We start from the raw sequence: 22,437 nt of genomic DNA on the forward strand, positions 1-22,437 counted from the left end.
TGATTAAGTTCATTTGTTACTGTTTGTATTCCATTTGGGGTTTCCTTATCATCTTGATTGATTTAAAATTTTATATTTATTACCTAGGAGGGGAGAGCAATGTGGGAAACTTGGCTGTGATTCTAAAGTCAGGGCTAGGAACTTCCCTGATGGTCTAGTGGTTAAGACTCTACCTTGCAATGCAGGGGACATGGGTTTGAATCCTGGTCAGGGAACTAAGAAACCACAAGCTGTGGAGCAACTAAGCCTTCGTGCCACAACTACTGAGCCTGTGCTCCACAACTAGAGAGTCCGTGCACCAGAATGAAGATCTGACAGCGAAGATCCCACATGCTGCAACTAAGACCTGATGCAGCCAAACAAATAAATAAATAGATTAATAAATAAAATGTTGCTATTAAAGTCAGGGGCATAAAGAAATATATGTTCTTTCCACCAAATTCCATCTACTCCTTGCGGATAACCAGTCTCATTTGTTTCTCCTTCTTTTTGAAACATGTAATTAGTTAATCAATTAATTTTTGGCGGTGCTGGGTCTTTGTTGCTGTGCACAGGCTTTTCTCTAGTTGCTTCGAGCAAGGGCTACTCTCTAGCTGCAGGGCTTGGGCTTCTCACTGCAGTGGCTTCTCTTGTTGCAGAGCACAGGCTCTAGAGCACTTGGGCTTCCGTAGTGGCAGCGCGTGGGCTGAGCAGTTGCGGCTCCCAGGCTCTAGAGCACAGGCTTAATAGTTGGGCTGCACGGACTTTGTTGCTCCACAGGAGGTGCGATTTTCCTGGACTAGGGATTGAACCTGTGTCTCCTGCATAGGCAGGCAGACTCTTTACCACTGAGCCACCAGAGAAGCCCTCAGTTGTTTCTGATTTACCCTTCCTATATTTCTTTTACAGAAATGAGCAGGCCCACGAACATTTCCACATATCTTTCCTTTCTCACACAAATCTTACTTTTTTAATTTAATTTTTCTTCCTTTCTCTGTTATCCACAAGTCTTACTTTTTGATGCGCTTCACAGCAAGTTGCAGCCATCAGTATACTTTGCCCCTACACCCTAAAGCATGCCCATCATTAACCAGAGTTCAGTTTTCATGTATGGGTACTTTTTCCTTTTAAGCTAAAACTCCACATACAATAAAATGCATTAATCCTAAGTGTACCACCGGGTAAGTTTTGACAATGCATGCACTTGTTTAATGCAAATCCCTAACAAAATGTAGAACATTTACCATAACCTCACAATATCCTCTGACTCTTATCCGATTACCTCCTGCTTCAGCCTCTGGTGACAATCGCTATTCTAATTGTTATCCACTGTCTATTGGTTTGGCCTGTTATAGAACTTCATAAAAATGGAAACATCTAATTGAACTCTTTTGTGTAAAGCCTCTTTCCCTCAGCACAGGGTTTTTGAAATATATCCATGTTGCAATATTTATTGCTGTTATTGCCTGTAGAGTTCCATTGTTTAAACATACCACAGTTTATTGGTAATCAATGTTTGGAATACAGGGATAAAAAGTGAAGGTTTCCTGTGGCTGTGAAGTTAGCCTTTTTTCATCTGGTGCTTCAGATTCCTCTGGTGTTACAATGGCAATGGTTCATGCATTTTAAATTATTTTAAATAATTCCGCTTTATCACACTTCTTTTTGCATAAATGGATAGTGCTTTTCTTTCAAAAAGCTCAGTGTTGAAAGATGATTAAGCTCTCTTTGTATAGACAGATAAATATCCCTTCAGATATTCAATGTTGAAAAATTCATCCAACAAAAACCTGGTTCAGTGAACATGTATTATTTGTAAGTTACTGTGTTAGGCATTTGGAAACACAGGCACGAAGAAAACAGAGGGTTGTTTGGTGTGTATTTTAGGGCACTTAAGATATATGAGGATACCATTGGAGAGAACTTTCCATGAAGACTCTCAATTGTCACCTCATTTGCTTCCTGCAAATCTCACGAGATATGCAGTGATCTTCAAATCCAGTCGTTCCGATGGGTAACACTGGGCATTGGTTTTTGTAGCTGTCATGCAAGCTCAGGAGTTTTGGACTGGGATCAGCAGAAACAGGGAACAATTAAGACCAAAATGGAAACTGACACAGGGCCCAGAGCTCTACTGCCAAACAGAAGATGGCACGGGGAAGGATTTAGTCCTTTGGTGCCAACTCTCATCTCTGGAGGCAGCTGCTAAGATGCAGACAGGAGCAGAGTTAGGGCTGAACTGGCAGTCAAGTGCTGTACCCACCTTGATTTCTTGGGGTAAAGGGATATACACAGTCAGCATCTGTATAGGTGACAGACCCCTTCAACACTTTTTTTAAAAGATTTTTTAAAAAATGTGGACCATTTTTTAAAGTCTTTGTTGAATTTGTTACAATATTGCTTATGTTTCATGTTTTGGTTTCTTGTCCCTGAGGCATGTGGGATCTCAGCTCCCCAACCAAGGATTGAATCCACACCCTCCTGCATTGGAAAGCGAAGTTTCAACCACTGGATGCCAGGGAAATCCCCACTTCAACTCTTATAGATGCACAAAATAAGGCAAAAGTGTGGCTAAATAATTTGCTTGGGGACACACCATGGAAAGCACTCAATGGATGCTGAATTTAGTTGAATAGTTGAATTTAAACCTCTTCTCCATCCCACACCCCAGCCATCACCTCATCACTCTGCTTTCAAGCTCCTTCATTTTTAAAAATCTTTTTGAGTAACTTATAAAAATCTTTTTGGTAGAATACAGTAACTACTAAACTTGGAAATGGTACATTTCTTTAAACAAAAAAATATGAGCTGAAATGGAAATGACTTTCTTCCAAAACACTTTGAAGAAACATATTATCATGTGGAATCTCATTCTGAATGAATCAGAGTACAGTAAATCTCCAAATATCTACCGAGCGGCATACTGTGGTTTCCTAAACAGGAAAATGACTTCAGCAGCATAGTCTTTTCCCCCTGGATCCAAAGCAGGCAGCTTTTTGTGCTGCTCTGAAAACATTTTAATTCTCCCCCAAGCACCATGTTTCTTGGAATTATTCACCGGAAACTAATAGTATTCTGAGTTTTAAAGTAATTCCAACCACAAGTGACTTTGTAATAGTGCTTACCAGTAGTATAAAAGGGATAGAGCACCGTTTATGACAGATTAGTCACATTTGCACATAATGACCCCCACACAGAGATGCGTGTTTCTATTCCACTGTGCTCACTGGACGGAGGTACTGGGTCATGACAACACAGAAGATAAATCAGTACAATGTGTTGGATAGTGTTAAGTGCTGGGGGAAAAAATTAGGCAAGGACAGGATCTTAAGCATTCCAGGGTGGAGGCAAGGAGGCAGTTGAAATGATAGATCAAGTGGTTAGGGAAGGCATCATGGAAGAGGTGACATTTGAGTCAAGATATTTGTAGTATGTGAGTCATATGGACGTCTGGGGAAGAACATTCCAGACAAAGGGAAGAGTATGTGTTAAAGCCTTGGGGCAGGAGTGTGCCTGAGGGACATAAGGGCATAGCTGGAATATACTGACTGATGGGGAGAGTAGTTGGGATTGGGGCTAGAGATGGATCTGGGGCCACATCATAAAAGGCCTCACAGCATAGACTTTGGCTTTCACTCTTAGCGATGGAAGACACCACTGGAGGTGTTTGAGCTAAGAAGTGACATGATCTGAATTGTGTCTTAGCACCCGAAGTAGAGAGAGCAGTTAAGAGGCTCTATTGAGCCAGAGAAGGAAGCACACAAACTCTTCTGAAGAAGGAAAAGAGTCTCCAAATTCTGGAGACAGGTCAGGTCTCCCCAGACAAGAAAAAATAACACACAGTAATTTTTCAGATAACTGAATATTTGGGGATTAAATGTGTGATGTTATTTTTAGAAAATAGCATTATTTTTTAAAAACGTCCTGCTCCTGGTTTCCGGTTGTATCTTTCAGAGCACACCATGAGCAAAGATAAGGAAGCATCGTCTTTCAAGTATAGCACTGAATTAAAAGACGCTGTTTTCCAGTTATGGTCTTATTTTGACCTTGTAGTATCCTGGGGATGATGATGTAATCTTTCTGAGCTTTAGTTTCGTCAGTGGAGAGCATCATTGTTAATTACTTTATGGAATTACCATGTCAATTAATAACACATTAATAATCTGATGGTCATAAAGTAACTCTGAGTGTCTTTGAAATCCACATGACGTGGTGGGGACCAATTAGTGTCGTTATTATAAGAAACACATGGTGTTTAGCACCAAAATGTTCATGGACAGGAAAAACTGTGGGCGATTGGGAGAAGACTGGTGTGAACTTGGAAAGAGATGAGTGGTAAGGGGGAGATGACATTTAATTTCAGGACATTTTGATGTATTTGACCAGAGATTTTGCAGTGCTACTTATAAAGGGGTGGACATTTTAGGAGGAGGAAGGAAAAAGAGAGCATGTGTGTTGAAGTATGTCACCTCCTGGTGCTAGGATATGGTACTCAGTACATGTGCACCTCCTCCCTTATTAATACTCCATTGTTATATCTGACTAGGATAGGTTGTATTTTTAAAAGTTTAAAAGATTTCTATATTGTAGTATAACTGATTTATAATGCTGTGTTAGTTTCAGGTGTACAGCAAAGTGATTCCATTATATATACGTCAATTATTTTTCAGATTCTTTTCCCATATAGGTTAATACAGAGTATTGAGTAGAGTTCCCTTGTCAATTACCTATTTTATATATAGTAGTGTGTATATGTTAATCCCAAACTCCTAATTTATCCCTCTCCCCCACCATTCCCTTTTGGTAACCATAAGTTTGTTTTCAAAGCCTGTAAGTCTGTTTCTCTTTCGTGAGTTAAGTTCATTTGTAGAATTTTTTTTTAATTTCACATCAAGTGATACCATATATTTGTTTTTGTCTGACTTACTTAACTCAGTACGATAATCTCTAGGTCCATCCATGTTGCTGCAAATGACATTATTTCATTCTTTTTTATGGTTGAGTAACATTCCATTGTATATATGTATCACATCTTCTTTATCCATTCATCTGTCAAAGGATACTTAGGTTGCATCCCTGTCTTGGCTATTGTAAATGATCACTGCTGCTGCTGCTGCTGCTGCTGCGTTGCTTCATTCGTGTCCAACTCTGTGCGACCCCATAGGCAGCAGCCCACCAGGCTCCCCCGTCCCTGGGATTCTCCAGGCAAGAACACTGGAGTGGGTTGCCATTTCCTTCTCCAATGCATGAAAGTGAAAAGTGAAAAGTGAAATTGAAGTCGCTCAGTCGTGTCCGACTCCTAGTGACCCCATGGACTGCAGCCTACCAGGCTCCTCCATCCATGGGATTTTCCAGGCAAGAGTACTGGAGTGGGTTGCCAAATGATCACTAGGGTGCTGCAATGATCATTGGGGCACATGTATCTTTTCAAATTATGATTTTCTCCAGATGTATGCCCAGGAGTGGGATTGCTGGATTGTATGGTAGTTCTAGTTTTAGTTTTTTAAAGAACCTCCATACTGTTCAGACGGAGAAGGCAATGGCACCCCACTCCAGTACTCTTGCCTGGAAAATCCCATGGACGGAGGAGCCTGGTAGGCTGCAGTCCATGGGGTCGCTAAGAGTCGGACACGACTGAGCAACTTCACTTTCACTTTTCACTTTCATGCATTGGAAAAGGAAATGGTAACCCACTCCAGTGTTCTTGCCTGGAGAATCCCAGGGATGGGGGAGCCTGGTGGCTGCCGTCTATGGGGTCGCACAGAGTCGGACACAACTGAAGCAACTTAGCAGGAGCAGCAGCAGCATACTGTTCAGATAACTTGTATTTTTGAGCAGCATGTTCAAAACACTGGCAGTTGACCTCTAGCATATATGTCCTGGATAATTATAGGCATATTGAAATGTGTGATATTTATTTTCTTTATTACACATTAATTTCTCAAACAAAATTGTGAAATCTCATGTAAGTGGCCACAACTTCTGATGAATAATGAGATGGACCCTGGTTTATCCTCCTCCTTTCCTGCTTCCTTTCTTTCTCTCTCTCCTTCCTTTTCTTCCTTCCTTCTTTTCCTTCTTTCTTTTTTAATTCAGAAAACTTTTTAATATAGAAAACAACAGATAACATAATAACTTATTATAAATTTAATAATGACTTATTATAAAATCATAATAATTTATATAGGTTATAATTTATAACAAATTTATAATTTTAATTTAATAATAATTTATTATAAATAAATTTATTATATAAATTATGTTATTATAAAAATAATAAAGAAAACTTTAAACTTTTCTGTTTTGCTACCTTTCAAAGCAAGATTATCTGTCCAAAGAATCTAGGAAATTACCTCTACTGTTTCCAGCTGATTTTGTCTAGACTGTTTCTGTGAAATGGTGGCTCTTTCTTAAAGTCAAAGGAAAACCAGTGTGAGCTTGGCTCTAAGGAGGGCACCAAGGAGGTCTATGAATTGGGGTCAAGATGTCTGTTGCTCTGGCAGGGCCCCTTAACTTCTTTGTTTACTCCTTCAACAGATAGTTTTTCAACCATATACTGCCTTGGGCACTGCAGAGCATAAAAAAGATGAGTAAGGCGTGGTCCCTATCGCCAATGAGCTTATAATCTAACAGGGAAATAACTCTCAGATCAGGCAGTTGGTGATATGTGTGTGTCACAAGCGGTCATGAACAGTTAGGGGTGGGGACAGTCCCTCTGGCTCAGAGGATCAGGGCTGCTTTGTGGAAGAGCTGGTGTCTGAGTGTGTGGCCGACTGTGCGTTCAAGTTGAACAGATAAAGAAGACAAGTGATGGTTGGGTAAGGCTGCTCAGAGAGGGTGCACTGGGAAGGGTACAGAGGAGACTTTACAGGCCAAGAAGCAGGCCTGAAACTCAATGGGTATGTTAAGGAGGGGCAGCCATCAGTTATCCTGGAGTGAATGAGTTCCAGGAGAAAAATCTGGCCAAGTAGATGTGGGCTGGATTTTGTCTTTGAAAATCAGGTCAAGGAGTTTGGAGACAATGGAGGGTACTAGTAATCTCTGAGCTGAGCCATGACATTTGCCAAGAGCATTTTGGGGATGCTAAGCTGGCAGCCGTGTAAGGGATAAACTCAAGAGTGAAAGAAAGCCAAATGGGGAGTCTTATCAAAATAGTATTAGAGGTGAAGAAAGAGGATCAGTGGGGACAGAACATAATGGGAGAGATGGGTGGGGATGAGATGTCAAAGAAGAAAATTAACACAACTCAGGGGTCTATGCACCATGAAAAAGCCTCCAAATAGCAGGGATTATTGAAGGGGAAGGAAAGGGTAACAATTTTTCCAAAGGGCTGAGTCAACGTGAAGCTGGAAAATGGTGACATCACGGAATAGGGAACTTGAGAGATGTCATCTCAACGTGGGGAGTTATCATCCACTCACACCACCTGAGTTGCGGAGAGCAGCTTGCTGGCGGTTGGATCCCTCGCACCCTCTAGGTGTGTGATTAATGGGAGCATGGTGTTTCTCAACTCCTCATCTGCTCAGAACCATCTAATCTCTGGGAACATATCAGATGTCTGGCTCCTGTCGTTTGGATGTATTTCCACGGGTTGTCTATGTCAGGTTGGAAGTGAACGTTTCTGCAGCTTTAGTGGAGAATAAAGGTCATGTATATACGTGCTCATTTCTAAATGGGCTGTAATTATATTCACAACCCAGGACTCCATGACTCACCTCTGCCCTTATTAACTCCACCCAATGAACTGCCTCTTTCATTCAAATATGAAGTCACTCCTTCTACTTCACTTTTTAAATCTTGGGAGAGACTTAATGATATATATATATATATATATATATTTTTTTTTTTTTAAAGGGAATCTAAATGTTTGAATGCCACACTCTCATGAGAGCCCCCAAGGATTCATAGGGAGACACGTCCACTCCCCAAACATGAGCTGGTTTGGTGTGTCTCTCTGAGATCCAGTGATTTCCACACCATCCCTGTAGGTGAGGAGAAGGGCAAAGGGTCCTTAGGTGGTGAGTAGGTTGACACATTGAACTTCAACCAAAGATCAAACAGCATAGTGGAGATTTTGGTTTCTTAATCTAAGTAGATTTAAACTTCTGGTGAGAGGGGAGAGGTAAAACAAATATGAACATAACATCCTGCTTTTAGCGCTGAGAGAGGCAGTTCACAGGAAAAGACCATAAATCAGAAGGGGCTGGCAGCTCACCCGTGGTCAGTAAAAGCGACATTTTCCACAGGGGAGTGAGCTGAAGTGAGGGAGGCTGGAAAACATCAGAATCCCTTCGGATTCCTTGTAAACACTCGTCTCCATGTGTACTTGTATTTACTACAGTCAGAAGACTGTGGTCAACACAGAGACACAGTTTCTGCTCTCTCCATATAATAAAACTTATTTATTTACCCATCACAGTTGCTAAGGTAATTACAAGGGTTTGCAGATGAGTATTTAGAATCTTTTATGGCTGTACAATGCTGTCTTTGGTCTTCCCTGGTAATTCAGTGGTAAAGAATCCACCTGCCAGTGCAAGAGACTCAGGAGAAGCGGGTTTGATGGCTGTGTCAGGAACATCTCCCGGAGAAGAATATGGCAACCCACTCCAATATTCTTGCCTGGGAAATCCCATGGACAGAAGAGCCGGGCAGGCTACAGTCCATGGGCTCCCAAAAGAGTCAGACACGAGTTAGTGACTAAACAACAATAAATGCTGTCTTACAGATACAATCTTTGAAACTAATATCTTTGGTAATGACTTTGAAAGTATAGTTTTTTCTCTGAATAATCATGATTTTTTAAAAATACTTTAACCATGAAATATTATAGATGGAAAGTAATGATTCCTGCTTGCTTTAAGATTCACATCGGCTCAACATTCATGGTGTGCCCACACGGGATTTTCACATATTTTACACTATTCACAAATGTGAGATGTTTTAATCGCCTCCATATATATATATATATATATTTTTTTTTTTTTTTCTTTTTTGGCTGGGCTGCTCAGCTTGAGGGATCTTCCCAACCAGGGATTGAATGTGGGTCCCTGGCAGTGGAGGCTTGGAGTCCTAATCACTAGACTGCCGGGGAAGTTCCTATTTCCCCTATTATAGAGATGGAAACAGGCTCAGAGAGGTTGCATAACTTCCTGAACCTTTTACTAGTAAGTGGCAGAATAGGGACTGAAACCCGGGTCTTCAGGGTGTAAATGCTCTGCAATTGTCCCATGAGAAAAAATAGACTAACCTTTAGGCTGATAGAAAAATATTTACATCTACCTTACCTCTACCCTAAAGTAAAGAGAATTTAAAATCCTCTTGGCATATAGACTTTGGAGTTGAGGACCATTTGGTTTCAGGATACTTTCTTATCCACCCTTCCCTTTTTGGGGTTTAAAATCCAAAGAGGTTATCTCTTGGACATCCAGCAAGCAAATCTTAGGAGATTTTCAGGTCAAATTGTAAAACCCATAATGTTTACATGGTCTAGATAAATTTTTATTGTTTATTTATATTTCAGTTTCCTAACTACTGGTAGTAAAACTGTCCTTACATAAACATGAAAAAAGTTCCCAACACTCAATATTATTTTTATCTGCCTTCAAGGTCTCCAAACCTTTCTGGCAATTAAATAATATGCCATCTTTGCTACTACTGTCCTTCCTCATTTGGTCCTGAAGTTGGACAAAAGTCTAAGGTTACTCTGAAGTTAATAATTAAAATCATCTCCGTGTGGACATTATTCACCATGTCTTGGGAGCCTTCTTAGGTCATCCGTTAGTTTCCAGTTCTGAAAGAGCATAGTGTAGATTCTTCTATATCCTGTGATAGTGTAGATTCTTAAACAGTGTGATAGAAATTCTGATGTCTTGGCTAATTTTTTAAAGAACTTTTTAGTTTACATTGACGAATAGGTGGTTAACAATGTTGTATTAGTTTCAGATGTACAGTAAAGTGATTCAGTTATACATATGCATGTATCTATTCTTAATGGCTTTTTACCTAATGAACCACCTTGTCCATCTCTACTTTTAACACTTCCCCCTGTTAATCGGTAGCTGTTACGGTCAAGGCCACTTCCTCTTTACCATGTTGCTCTTCAACTAGCGTCTTAGTTCAGGGGAACTGCCTTCTGAAGAAAATTCAGAAACACACAGATTTCTGCTAGAAGAAATTTCCAATATTCTTTTATCCAATGCCTGTTTTAATACATTTTTCTAAACATAATTCTTTTTATCATCCAGACTCTTATGATTCATTCAAAAGAAATCTAGAACCCAAATCAGGTTTTCAAACATGTATTTCCAAGCACTGTTTTGCAGAAGCTGATCTATTTTAAGATCATCCAAAGGTTATTTCAGGTCGGTGAATGAGAATATGCTAATGAACAGCAGAGGCTGCGTTTGTTCATTTTTAAGGGAACTCAGATTTTCAGAGATTTAAAGTTTTTCTTCAGTGATTCATTATCAGTTTTGCAATTTGAAAGCAGTTTATGAGTCATCTGGTTTATTAATCTGTTGTCATTTCCTAGGAAAAGGACTGCCTTTCCTTATGGCTTTTTAAAGTTTAGTCCAGTTATCTGAAAGCTGTCATCCTACCCTCATTTGTCCTACTTCTCCAAGAAATTTCCTTTGTTAGTGGGTAAGGAGGCCTAGAGACTAGTGATGTAAATTATCTGAAGTATTGCTGTTTGGGAGTTTTTAAGTCACAGCAGAATGGATAGTTGTTTTGGGAAAAAAACACACAAAAAGCCTATTAAAATACCACTGCCATTCCCCACTCCCCCCCACCCCCCCCACCCCCCCCACCCCCGCCCCCCCAGCCGGCCAAGTTCTAAATATGAGTTCTCTGTTTTCAGTTAACTTGTTTCTGCTCCCCATGCAATAAACTCTAGTCACCTGTAGGACCGCTGGGCCATATGACCTTTTGTTAGGATAAAAGAGCAGCTTTAACTGAAAATCTTCAAAAAAAAGGTAAAATACCCTCAGTTAGTCAAGGAATAAACCCAGTAGACTAGTGTTGACAAGGCCCTTGAGCAAAGAAAATAGGCCTGCTTTCAGGTCCAGACAGATCATTTAAAGTATTTTTGGATTCCTTTTTGATCAGGAAATCAGATCAACACCCTTGTAGGGAAAGGTTCACTTGGTCACAGGTGGGGCACTTTAGTTAAAGTGTCTATTTCTTAGTCCATATTAGGCAACAGGAACTGGTTGCAAGGCATTTATTCTTCATTCTGTGTCATTCAACCATAAATGACTCAGTTCTGATATTATTTACCAAGCTCCAGTGAACTCCTAGGAGAGACAGCTGGACAACACATGAAATGCTGATTTTATACTCTGAGCAGGGAAAGCAGTGAGTGACAAGGGAAGGGGGAACTTTTTCCTTAAGATGTTAATTTAATAGCTGATTCACATCCTGGGGACTTGATTGAGCCCTCAAAATGCTTCATTTCTGAAATATTATGGGCTTAATCTAAGTAATTTTACTGTCACTCCCGGCAAAGCTTATTGAAGTTTAAGGGGGAGTTTTTTAAAAGTCACATTTGAAACCACATGGGATTAGAGAAACTGAAATGATTTAGTAGCAGAAAAAAGATGCAAAAATAGTATGGAACATTAATCTAGCATTTGGAGTGTCACCAAATCTTATTACTTTTTAAAAACAGACTTGATTTGTTACTGCAGTTTTAAGCTCACAGCAAAACTGAACAGAAAGTAGAGAAAGGTCACGCGCCCCCTCGTCCCCCACGCCCCACCATGCACAGCCTCTTCCACCATCAGCATCTCCCGCTGGAGTGGTACCTTTGTTACAATCAATGAACCTGCACTGACCCATCATACTCACCCAAAGTCCATAGTTTACATTAGAGTTCACTCTTGACGTTGGATAAATGTATATAAGGGTAAGTATCAAACAAAGCACATAGAGTAGTTTTGCTGCTCTAAAAACCTCTGTGTTCTACCTATTTAGGGATTTTTTTTGTTTGTTTTAAATTTAATGATCCAAATAGCTAAAATTCAAAAGTTTTAAAAAGCACAAGACCCTGAGTGTTTAAATGTAATGGTTGTTAAAAGTCATTAATAGTTTTACTTAAAGCATATAATGTTAAATGTCAGCATTCATATTAAAATTTCATTAATTTGGAATATGTGTCTGAAATTTACCTTTGCAGCAGCCATGAAAAAAAAATCTGTTGGCTAAGTAAATTAAATGGTTTAACAGCCAAGGTATCGAACCAACTTTTACCAATTCCCTGCCTCTGGAACTTAGTTAAAATTAAGTAAACAATAATAACATAAGACAGAAAAATCTCCAAAGAATCTCTAAATATTAGGAAGATAAAATTTCTAGTATTTCTTTTTTTAATTAGTTCATTTTTAATTGGAGGATAATTGCTTTACAATATTGTATTGGTTTCTGCCATACATTAACATGAATCAGCCATAGGTATACACGTGTCCCCTCCCTCTTGACCCTCCCTCCTACCTCCACCCTATCCACCACTCTAGGTTGTCACAGAGCACTGGGTTGAGCTCCCTGGGTCACACAGCAAATTCCTCCTGGCTATCTGTTTCACATGTGGTAATGCATATGTTTCAATGACACTCTCTGAATTTATCCCATCCTCTTCTTCCCCTACTGTGTCCACAAGTCTGTTCTCATGTCTGCATCTCTATTCCTGCCCTGTAAATAGGTTCATCAGAAACATCTTTCTAGATTCTATATATATATGTGTGTGTGTGTTAATATATGTTATTTGTTTTTCTCTTTCTGACTTACTTCACTCTGTATAATAGGCTCTGTGTTCATCCAGCTCATTAGGACTGACTCATGTTCTTTTTCATGGCTGAAAGTGATAACAGGCATTGTATAGAACAGTATGGAGAACCCTTAAAAAACTAAGAATAAAACTACCATATGACCCAACAATTCCACTCCTGGGCATATATCCTGAGAGGAACATGATTGAGATACATGTACCCCAATGTTTGTTGCAGCACTATTTTACAATAGCTAGGATATGAAAGCAACCTAGATGTCTACTGACAGATGAATGAATTAATATAATATTACTCAGTCTGCTACTGCTAAGTCCCTTCAGTCGTGTCTGACTCTGTGTGACCCCATAGATGGCAGCCCACCAGGCTCCCCCGTCCCTGAGATTCTCCAGGCAAGAACACCGGAGTGGGTTGCCATTCTTATCCAATGCATGAAAGTGAAAAGTGAAAAGTGAAAGTGAAGTCGCTCAGTCGTGTCCAACCCTCAGCGACCCCATGGACTGCAGCCTACCAGGCTCCTCCGTCCATGGGATTGTCCATGCGGGAGTCCTGGAGTGGGGTGCCATTGCCTTCTCTGATTACTCAGTCTAGTATTTCTTAATTACACACATTTTTAAATAACCATAAGTCTCAGAAGAAATCATAGCAGGAATTAGAATACATTGTGAACTAAATAAAATTAAAACACAATATATCAAAATTTGTGTCATGGAACTGAAGCCCTAACTGCTTAGAGAGATGCTTACAGCATTTAATACATATATCAGAAAAAATGTATAAAATTAAATATCTAAGCTTCCACCTTAAGAAACTAGAAAAAAGAGCAAATTAAACCAAACATAAGCATAAGTAAAGAGAAGAGTGGAAGCTCAATGAAACAGAAAATGGTAAAAACAATAGAGAAAAATCAATGGGGCTAATAGCTGGTTCTTTGAAAAGATTAATTAAATTGATAAACCTCTAGAAAGAATGATCAGGAGGAAGGGCCAAGAGGGAGGGGATATATGTATACATGTAGCTAATTCACTTTGTTGCACAACATTGTAAAGCAACTATACCCCAATTAAAAAAAAATTAAAAAAGAGGGGAAACACAAATTACCAGTATCAGGAATGATATCACCATGGATCCTACAGATAATAAAAGGACTATAAAGGAATATTTTGAACAATTCAATGCCAATACATTTGAAAACTAAAATGAAACACATTCTTTGAAAGATACAAGTTATTGAAACTGATTCAAGAATAGAAAAATCTTGCATCTATTAAAGAAATTAAATTTGTGATTTAAAAACCCTGACAAAAAAGACGCTCTTCCCAAATGACTTCATTGGAAAATTCTAACAAATATTTAAGAAAGAAATAATTCCTATCCTACACAAATTTTTCAAAACAGAAGAGGTAGCATTTCCAACTCATTTTATGAGGCTAGGATTACACTGATACTTAAACCAGACAAAATTATTATTAACAAAGAAAACCATAGGCCAATATTCCCCATTAATAATACATTAACAATCTCTCTTTCAATATATATAAATATACCTTGAGAGGAAGAGAGAGGCAGAGAGGATAATACATAAGGAAGATATATATCAAAATTCCAGAAATTCAAGGTTGGTTTAATTTTTCAAAATCAACAAATATGACTCATAGAATAAAGGACAAATCTATGCTCTGTTGGTGGTCCCCAAACTACCTTCAGGTTCAATGATTCTTTAGAACTCAGGGTGCAGCATATAGTCATACTCATGTGCTTAATTCCTAAAGCAGTGTGTTGTCACAACTCACAATAAAATACTCTTTACTAGAGAAGCTCAAGAGAGACTCTGCTCAGGGTTTTTCTTGGGAGCTAGTCACATAGGCATTCTGCTTGGCACATACCAAAATTCCAGACTTCTAGAACAAAAGGAGGTGTTCAACATAAACCACATTGCTTATAAAAACAGTTTAGGCACAGTGAACCACTCATCAGTTCTGAGAATGGTGGGAAATCTCCCAAAACCTATGTCCCAGCTGACAGCCAAAGGGCAATCTTGCAAACAGACCTTTCCAAGTACAGCAGTCTCAGGACTGCCATGTTAACTCTTTTCTACATGGTATCTCCACGGATGCATTCCCCAAATGAATGTCATACACTGCCAAGATATCTTTGGCCAAAATTTAGTACCTATTCATAACTGATGGAAAATGGGGAATAGAAAGGAATTTCATCAATGTAATAAAGGATATCTACAAAAAACCTAGTGCTAACTATATCCTTCATGATGAAACACAGAATGCTTTTCCCAGAGATTGGGAAAAAGACAGGGCTGTCCACTCCAATCTTTCCTATTCAGTACTCTACTAGAGATCCTGATCTGTGCAATAAAGCAAGAAAAGGAACTTAAAAGTATACATATTAGAAAGATGTAAAATTAGTTTTATTCATGGATAATAAAATTTTTTATGTAGGAAATCCCAAGAAATCTACCAAACAAATGTTATTAGATGTGAAGTTAGTAAGGTATTAGGAGAGCTTCCTAGGTGGTGCAGTGGTAAAGAATCCACTTACCAATGCAAGAGACTTGGGTTTGATTCATGGGTCAGAAGATTCCCTGAAGTAGGAAACAGCTACCCACTCCAGTATTCTTGCCTGGAAAATCTCATGGATGGAGAAGTCTGGCAGGCTACCGTCCATGGGGTTGCAAAGAGTCAGATATGACTAACTGACTGAGCATAATGACGAAGGTTACAGGATTCAAGGCCAATGTATTTACAAAAATCAATTGGATTTCTATATATTAACAACATACCACTGAAAATTCAAATGTTACTGTTTACAATAGCTATTTAGAAGCTATTTATAATAGCTAGTAAAATCATGAAGCACCCAGGGGTAATCTTAACAAAATATATATGAGATCAGCACACTGAAAATCCCGAAATATTGTTATGAGAAATTCTAAAAGATATAAATAAATAGGTAGACCTTGTGCATGGATGGGAAGACTCAATTTTAAGAAAAGATGTCGATTATCTCCAAATTGATTTATAGATTCATTGCAATCCTAGCTAAAATTCCAGCAGACTTTTTGTAGAAATTGGCAAGCTGATTCTAAAATTTATTTGGAAATAGAAAGAATGTAGAAATGTCAAAAAGATTTTGAAAGTAAGGGGCAAAGTTGGAAGACTCACATTATTTGATTTGAGGATAAATATTCAGCTACAATAATCAGACAGTGTGGTACTGGTATAAAGACAGACACATAGGTCAATGGAATAGTATAGAGTATTAAAAATAAACCCACATATATTTAGTCAATTGACTTTTGACAAAGTGGGCAGGATAACTCATTTGGGAGAAAAGAGAGTCTTTTCAACAAATTGGGCAGGAAAAAACATATCAACATGGAAAATAGGAGCCTTGATGTTTACCTTATGTCCTACACAAAGTTAAGAGATATGATTGAAATGGATCATGTCTCTTAGCACAAAATTTGTAGATGAATATATAGAGAAAAATCTCTGAACTCTTGGGATAGGCAAAAATTCTTTAACTAAGACACAAAAACATGAACCATAAAATAATTTAAAAATGAACTCTATTGAAACAGACATAGAGAACAGACCTATGGACACAGTTGGAGGAGAGAGAGGAGGGAGAAAGGGAGATGTATGAAGACAGTAACACAGAAACTTACAATACCATATGTAAAATAGATAGCCAATGGGAATTTGCTGTATGACTCAGGGAACTCAAACAGGGGCTCTGCAACAGGCTGAAGGGTGGAAGGGGGAAGGAGATGGGAGGAAGGGGACATGGGTGTACCTATGGCTGTTTCTTGTTGGTTTATGGCAGAAAACCACAAAATTCTGTAAGGCAATTATCTTTCAATTAAAAAATTTAAAGAAAATAAATTTTAAAAATGAACTCCATCAAAGTTAAAGCTTTTTCTCTTGCCACAATACTGTTAAGAAAGTTAAAAAGTAAGTCACAGACTTGGAGACGGTATTTACGATGCAAAAAGCAGGTGAAATGCTCAGCATCACTAGACATCAGGGAAACACAAAGAAAAACCACACACGTTCATTGGAACGGCTAAAATTTGAGAGCATGATAATACCAGCATTGATGAGAGAATGGAAAAATTGGAGCTGCCACATATTGCTTGTCCAATCACTTTGGAAAGCAGTTTGGCAGTTTCTCATAAATTTATGTGTATGATTCAATTCCACTCCTAGTTACTCATCCAAGATGAATGAAACGTAAGTCTATAGCAAGACTTGCACACAAATGTTTATAGCATCTTTATTAATAATAATTGCCAAAGAACTAGAAATAACCAGACTGTCCATCCACGGGTGAGTGAATAAATAAATTGTGATATATCCATGCAAACATTATTACTCAATACAAAGAAACAAATTAATAATTCACATAAACGACTTTCTAAAAAAATGTGCTAGGTGAAGGAAGCCAGATGCAAAAGAGTATCTACTGTATCATTCTATTCATGTGACACTTTAGGAAGGACAACTTGAGCCTAGAAAGCAGATCTCTGGTTGCCTTGGGTCAAGTGTGTTTGCTCCAGATTTACTGGGAAAGAACACAAGAGAAGTTTGGAGTGTTATAAATGTTCTCTATATTTTTTTTTACGATTTGTTTTTTGATATGGACCATTTTTTAAAGTCGTTATTGGATTTGTTACAATATTGCTTCTGTTTTATGCTTTGGTTTTTCCGCAGAGAGGCAAGTGAGATCTTAGCTCCCTGGTCAAGTATCAAATCTGTATCCCCTGCATTAGAAGGTGAAGTCTTAACCACTGCACCACAAGTGAAATCCCCGATACAGTTTTATATCTTCATTGTGATTGTAGTTACATGGATATATTATTAATATATATTTGTCAAAAGTCATCAAATTGTACACTTAAAGTATATCTATTTTATTTTGTATATATTCTATCTCAATAATATTCATGGTTGATATTTTGACTGGTTTGATCTCCTTGCAGTCCAAGGGACTGCCAAGAGTCTTCTCTAGCACCACAATTCTGATGTGAAGCTCAAGGACTGACATTGAAGCTGAAGCTCCAGAACTCTGGCCACCTGATGCCAAAAGCTGACTCACTGGAAAAGACCCTGATGCTAGGAAAGATTGAAGGCACAAGAAGAAGGGGCTGGCAGAGCATGAGGTGGTTGGATGGCATCGCTGACTCAATGGACAGGAATCTGAGCAAACTCTGGGAGATAGTGAAGAACAGGGAAGCCTGGCATGCTGTAGTCCATGGGGTCACAGTGAGTCGGACACAACTTAGTGACTGAACAGCGACAACAATTACCTCAGTAAAGTTGCATTTACATCTCCAGGACTCTATTCATCTTGCAAAACTGAAACTATATGCCCTTAAACGGCTCCTTATTTCCCCTCCCGCACTCCTGGCAACCACCATTCTACTTTCTGTCTCTATGAATTGGACCACTCTATAAGTACCAATGGCAACCCACTCCAGTACTCTTGCCTGGAGAATCCCATGGACGGAGGAGCCTGGTAGGCTGTGATCCATGGGGTCACGAAGAGTCTGACACTACTGAGCGACTTTGCTTTCACTTTTCACTTTCACGCATTGGAGAAGGAAATGGCAACCCACTCCAGTGTTCTTGCCTGGAGAATCCCAGGGACGGGGGAGCCTGGTGGGCTGCCATCTATGGGGTCACACAGAGTCGGACACAACTGAAGTGACTTAGCAGCAGCAGCAAGTACCTCCTAGAAGTGGAATCGTACAGTATTTGTCTTTTTGTAGCTGGTTTATCTCCCTTAGCTCAATGTCCTCAAGTGTCATCCATTCAAACATAATTTTGAGGAGCCATCATAATGACTTCCTAAAAGCTCATGGAGCCTCCTCTTTGCCACATGGATCTGTGTCTGCAGATGTCCTGCAGACGGTACTCAGTGCAGACAGATGTACTGCACTGAGTACTTCGTGGTCCTAGCTGGCACTCCTGTCATTTCTTGGTACCACCCTCACTGCCCTTGTTCTACCATGGCTATCTTGCAGTGGGGATGTTTCCTTCCCACCCCCACCCCCCCACCCCCAGAGTTTGAAACTGGCTGTGAAATAATGAAACCCACAGACTGAGAAGTAAGAACATATTAGGTAAAGAGAATTCCTATTAAACGAAAGGGAGGGGGTGGAAGTCCTTTCACTAAGGGAGGAGAAAGTCAGTAGGAATGAGCCTAGGACATTACCTGAAGCCCTCAAGAACACAGTTACCCCCCAACTTCCTGTGTCCAGTTGATCTGCCTTTCCCAACACACCTTGACTGGCCTGAATTCACAGCTTGATGTGCAGCTAAGATGCATGTGCTGCAGATAGATATTATCCCTGTTGCTGTTGTTCAATCTCTAAGTGGGGTCCAGCTCTTCATGACCCCATGGACTGTAGCCCACCAGGCTCCTCTGTCCATGGAATTCTCCAGTCAAGAATATTGGTGTGGGTTGCCACTTCCTTTTCCAGAGGATTATTCCAGACCAGTATTCAAACCCAAGTTTCCTGCTTGGCAAGAGATTCTTTACCACTGAGCCACCAGGGAAGCCCTAGGTAGATGTCATAGCAGCAAGCAATTATGGTTTGCATTGCCTGTTTTGAGGTACAAAGGCAACTGATTTTTGAAGCTGGTGGTTATCAAGGATAGAATCTGTGATTACGTCAATGTTTATCTAGGACCCTAATGTGCTAAGCATTTGTTATGATTACCAAATAAAGGAGCAGCACAGAGAAGCAATGTGGCCTTGATACTTTGAAGTTTCAAGGTGAAAGGGACCAGTTGCAAGGGTGGTCTGAGTGACTGGACAATTAGTAGGTGAGTACCGTGTGGATAAGTATAGGGTGAAAGTGTGAAAGTGTTAGTCATTTCAGTCATGCTCAACTCTTTGCGACCCCAAGGACTGTAGCCTGCCAGGCTTCTCTGTCCAAGTGATTTCCCAGGCAAGAATACCACAGTGTGTAACCACTTCCTTCTCCAGGGGAACTTCCTGACCCAGAGATCAAACTCCGATCTCTTGCACTGCAGGTGGATACTTTACCACTGAACCACCAGGGAGGACCTTAAGTGTATGGAACATATATTTAAAGAAATATAATCTAAACTATTTTTAGGAAGAAGAAACAGTTAAGATGTTGATTATATTTGAGAGACAAGATCTATAAATCATAGTTACCAAGTCAAAAGAATGCTTTGGGTCTTCTGGAGGGATACTGGAGACACATTATATTGTCATTATTTATATTACATGAATACATGGTGAGTGAGTGAATAAACATATTTAGCTAATTACTTGTCTTCCTGGCTCTCATGTCAAACAGAGAAAAGCGCCCTTTCTACTTATTTATTTATTTTGGCAAATTATAGCTTTAATTTGATATCAGTCATGATGGGGTAAGGTTACCCAAACCTGGTGTTACTCTGGCTCCTTTGAAGATGTTTTATTTCACATAAAGCTACCCTGAAAGGAAAAAATTGTAAATAACATAAATAGAAAAGTTTAATATATTTTGATGCTTTCACAAATACAGTTAAATGCCAGACATGCTTCATCCATCTGATGATTGGTTAGCATTGACAAATCAATTTCAAATAGCTAGAGAGAATCTACCAGGTCATCGTCAGTCCATTCTTCCTCCTCATGTTTGGATTTCTTTGAAACATAATCATCATCTTCGTAACCTTTTCTCTTCTTCGTAACTACATTAAGTCCAAGCTCAGCAGAGTGACACCTCTTCAGCTTCTGTTTCAGAAAGCAACTTCTTCAGGTCTGGGTGGTTCGTATTTTTTTACCAAGCTCCTCATGCTTTTCATTATATCTAGTAATTGTGACAAGGAAGTTCTGTTCTCCTTGAGCATCAGACTTTCTGAGAAATAACTTTCCATAGTAATTCCTGCTCTGGATGCACTAAATAAAATGGCAGTCAGGGCAATCTGGGAAGGTGTGTATAAAAGGTGAGCATCTGTCAATGCAACTCTATTAAGAAAGTCATCAGCTGTTTTCCTCAAAATCTCTGGATTCTCCAACAGGGGATAGCGAGTCTTTAAATCAATGGGTCTATAATAGCCCTCAAAGGGTCTATAAGGATTGTGGACAATAAGGTGGAAATTAAGTTGCTGTATAAGCAGTTCATATTCCAGAATCTGTTCGAGGGCTTTCTCTTGTCCAAGAGGGCTCTCCCGCAGATTTCCAACAAAACTGTGGTCTAGATACATTGAATTCATCTACTTTGCAAGCCAAAAATTCACAAGTGAGCATTATTATCCGGGGGTGATATTTCATTACTGAGTTATTAAGATAAAAGCGCTTGAAATACATACAAGCTGTACCCTGGAAAATCCCATGGACAGAGGAACCTGGCGGGCTACAGTCCACACGGTCACAAAAGAGTTGCACATGACTTAGCACCACAACAGATCTTGACATTGCTGGCTTAAACACCGAACAGAATTCCAATAATCTTTTCTCATAATATTTGCAGAGCATTATTTCTTTATGAGGCTCAAGAAAGACTGGGTCATTTGGAAGAACTTCCGCTTACAAGTTCCCTGCCTGTGTTCTCCAGCCTTTCAAACACTGCTTCTGCCACACACGATCAAGAGCGTTCTGGAGACCAGCTCTGCGATTTCCGAACTCCTCCTTTGCACCTGTGGCTCTGTCCACCGGGAAAGTCCTTTCCCCATCTTCTCCCCACCAGCCACGAAGAGAAACCTACCCCCGGTACATTAGCATCCTACAAAGGGTCTTCTTTGCCTTGTTACTGACTATACAGTCCGCCGCTCGACTGAGGGGATGGACGGCGTTGTCCATCTCCTTACCCACTGTACCTGGCAACGTGCTCGCTGTTGATTAGATGGATAAACGCACTCTGCGCCTAGGAGGCGGGAGGGAGGTGTGGGGAGGTGGGTCCTGGGGGAGGGAGGGACAGGCAAGAGTTTTCAGAGCCCAAGGCCTAAGGGCGGCAGCCCGAGCCCTCACCTTCCCGTTCGCCACTGCTTTGCATTTGAATTTGCGGTTGGATGGGCCGGTAACCACGCCAGCTGCTCCTCCCTGGCGAAAGTCCAGTGCCTCTTCTGGCTACTGTCGGAGGCGAGGCCTAGGGAGTCTGTGGAGAGAAGACCGGGAACTGTACAAAACCTGACGTAAAGCACCTAAGCCACCTCCAGGATCCCACGGAAACCGCCCCCCGCCCCCCTTCTATTTAAAATGGATATCTTTTCCTTTTCCCTGAACCAAGACCCTCAGACCACGTGTCTATCTTCTTAATTTCATTTCTAGGACATGATTGATTAATAAATGAATTATCTAGTCCAGTGGTGGTAACATTTTTTGCATGAGGTCAAGTCAGGAAAAATGAAAATTTGGAGGTGGGGGGATTTTTTTCCCCCGTTTAAATATGACAAGACTTTCAGCCTCGTGGAATATATGTAGACTTTCAAAATTAAGATTATCTTCTTTTTTAAAATTTCAATTAATTAATTTTTGGGCTCTGCTGGGTTTGTGTTGCTGCATGAACTTTTCTCTAATTGTGACAAGCAGGTTTCTCATTGCAGAGGCTGCTGTTGTTCTGGAGCCCAGGCTCTGGAAGCTGTGTGGGCTTCAGTAGCTGTGGGATGAGAGCTCAGTAGTTGCCCCCCAGGCTCTA

General features: G+C 39.9%; 1 pseudogene; it reads right to left on the reverse strand.

The window, feature by feature from the left end:
* Window positions 1-20,264: 20,264 nt before the first annotated feature.
* Window positions 20,265-21,602, reverse strand: LOC102406690 (annotated as a pseudogene).
* Window positions 21,603-22,437: the final 835 nt, after the last annotated feature.

The sequence above is a fragment of the Bubalus bubalis genome, chromosome 5, assembly GCF_019923935.1.
Source record: "Bubalus bubalis isolate 160015118507 breed Murrah chromosome 5, NDDB_SH_1, whole genome shotgun sequence".
Taxonomy (NCBI): Eukaryota; Metazoa; Chordata; class Mammalia; order Artiodactyla; family Bovidae; genus Bubalus; species Bubalus bubalis.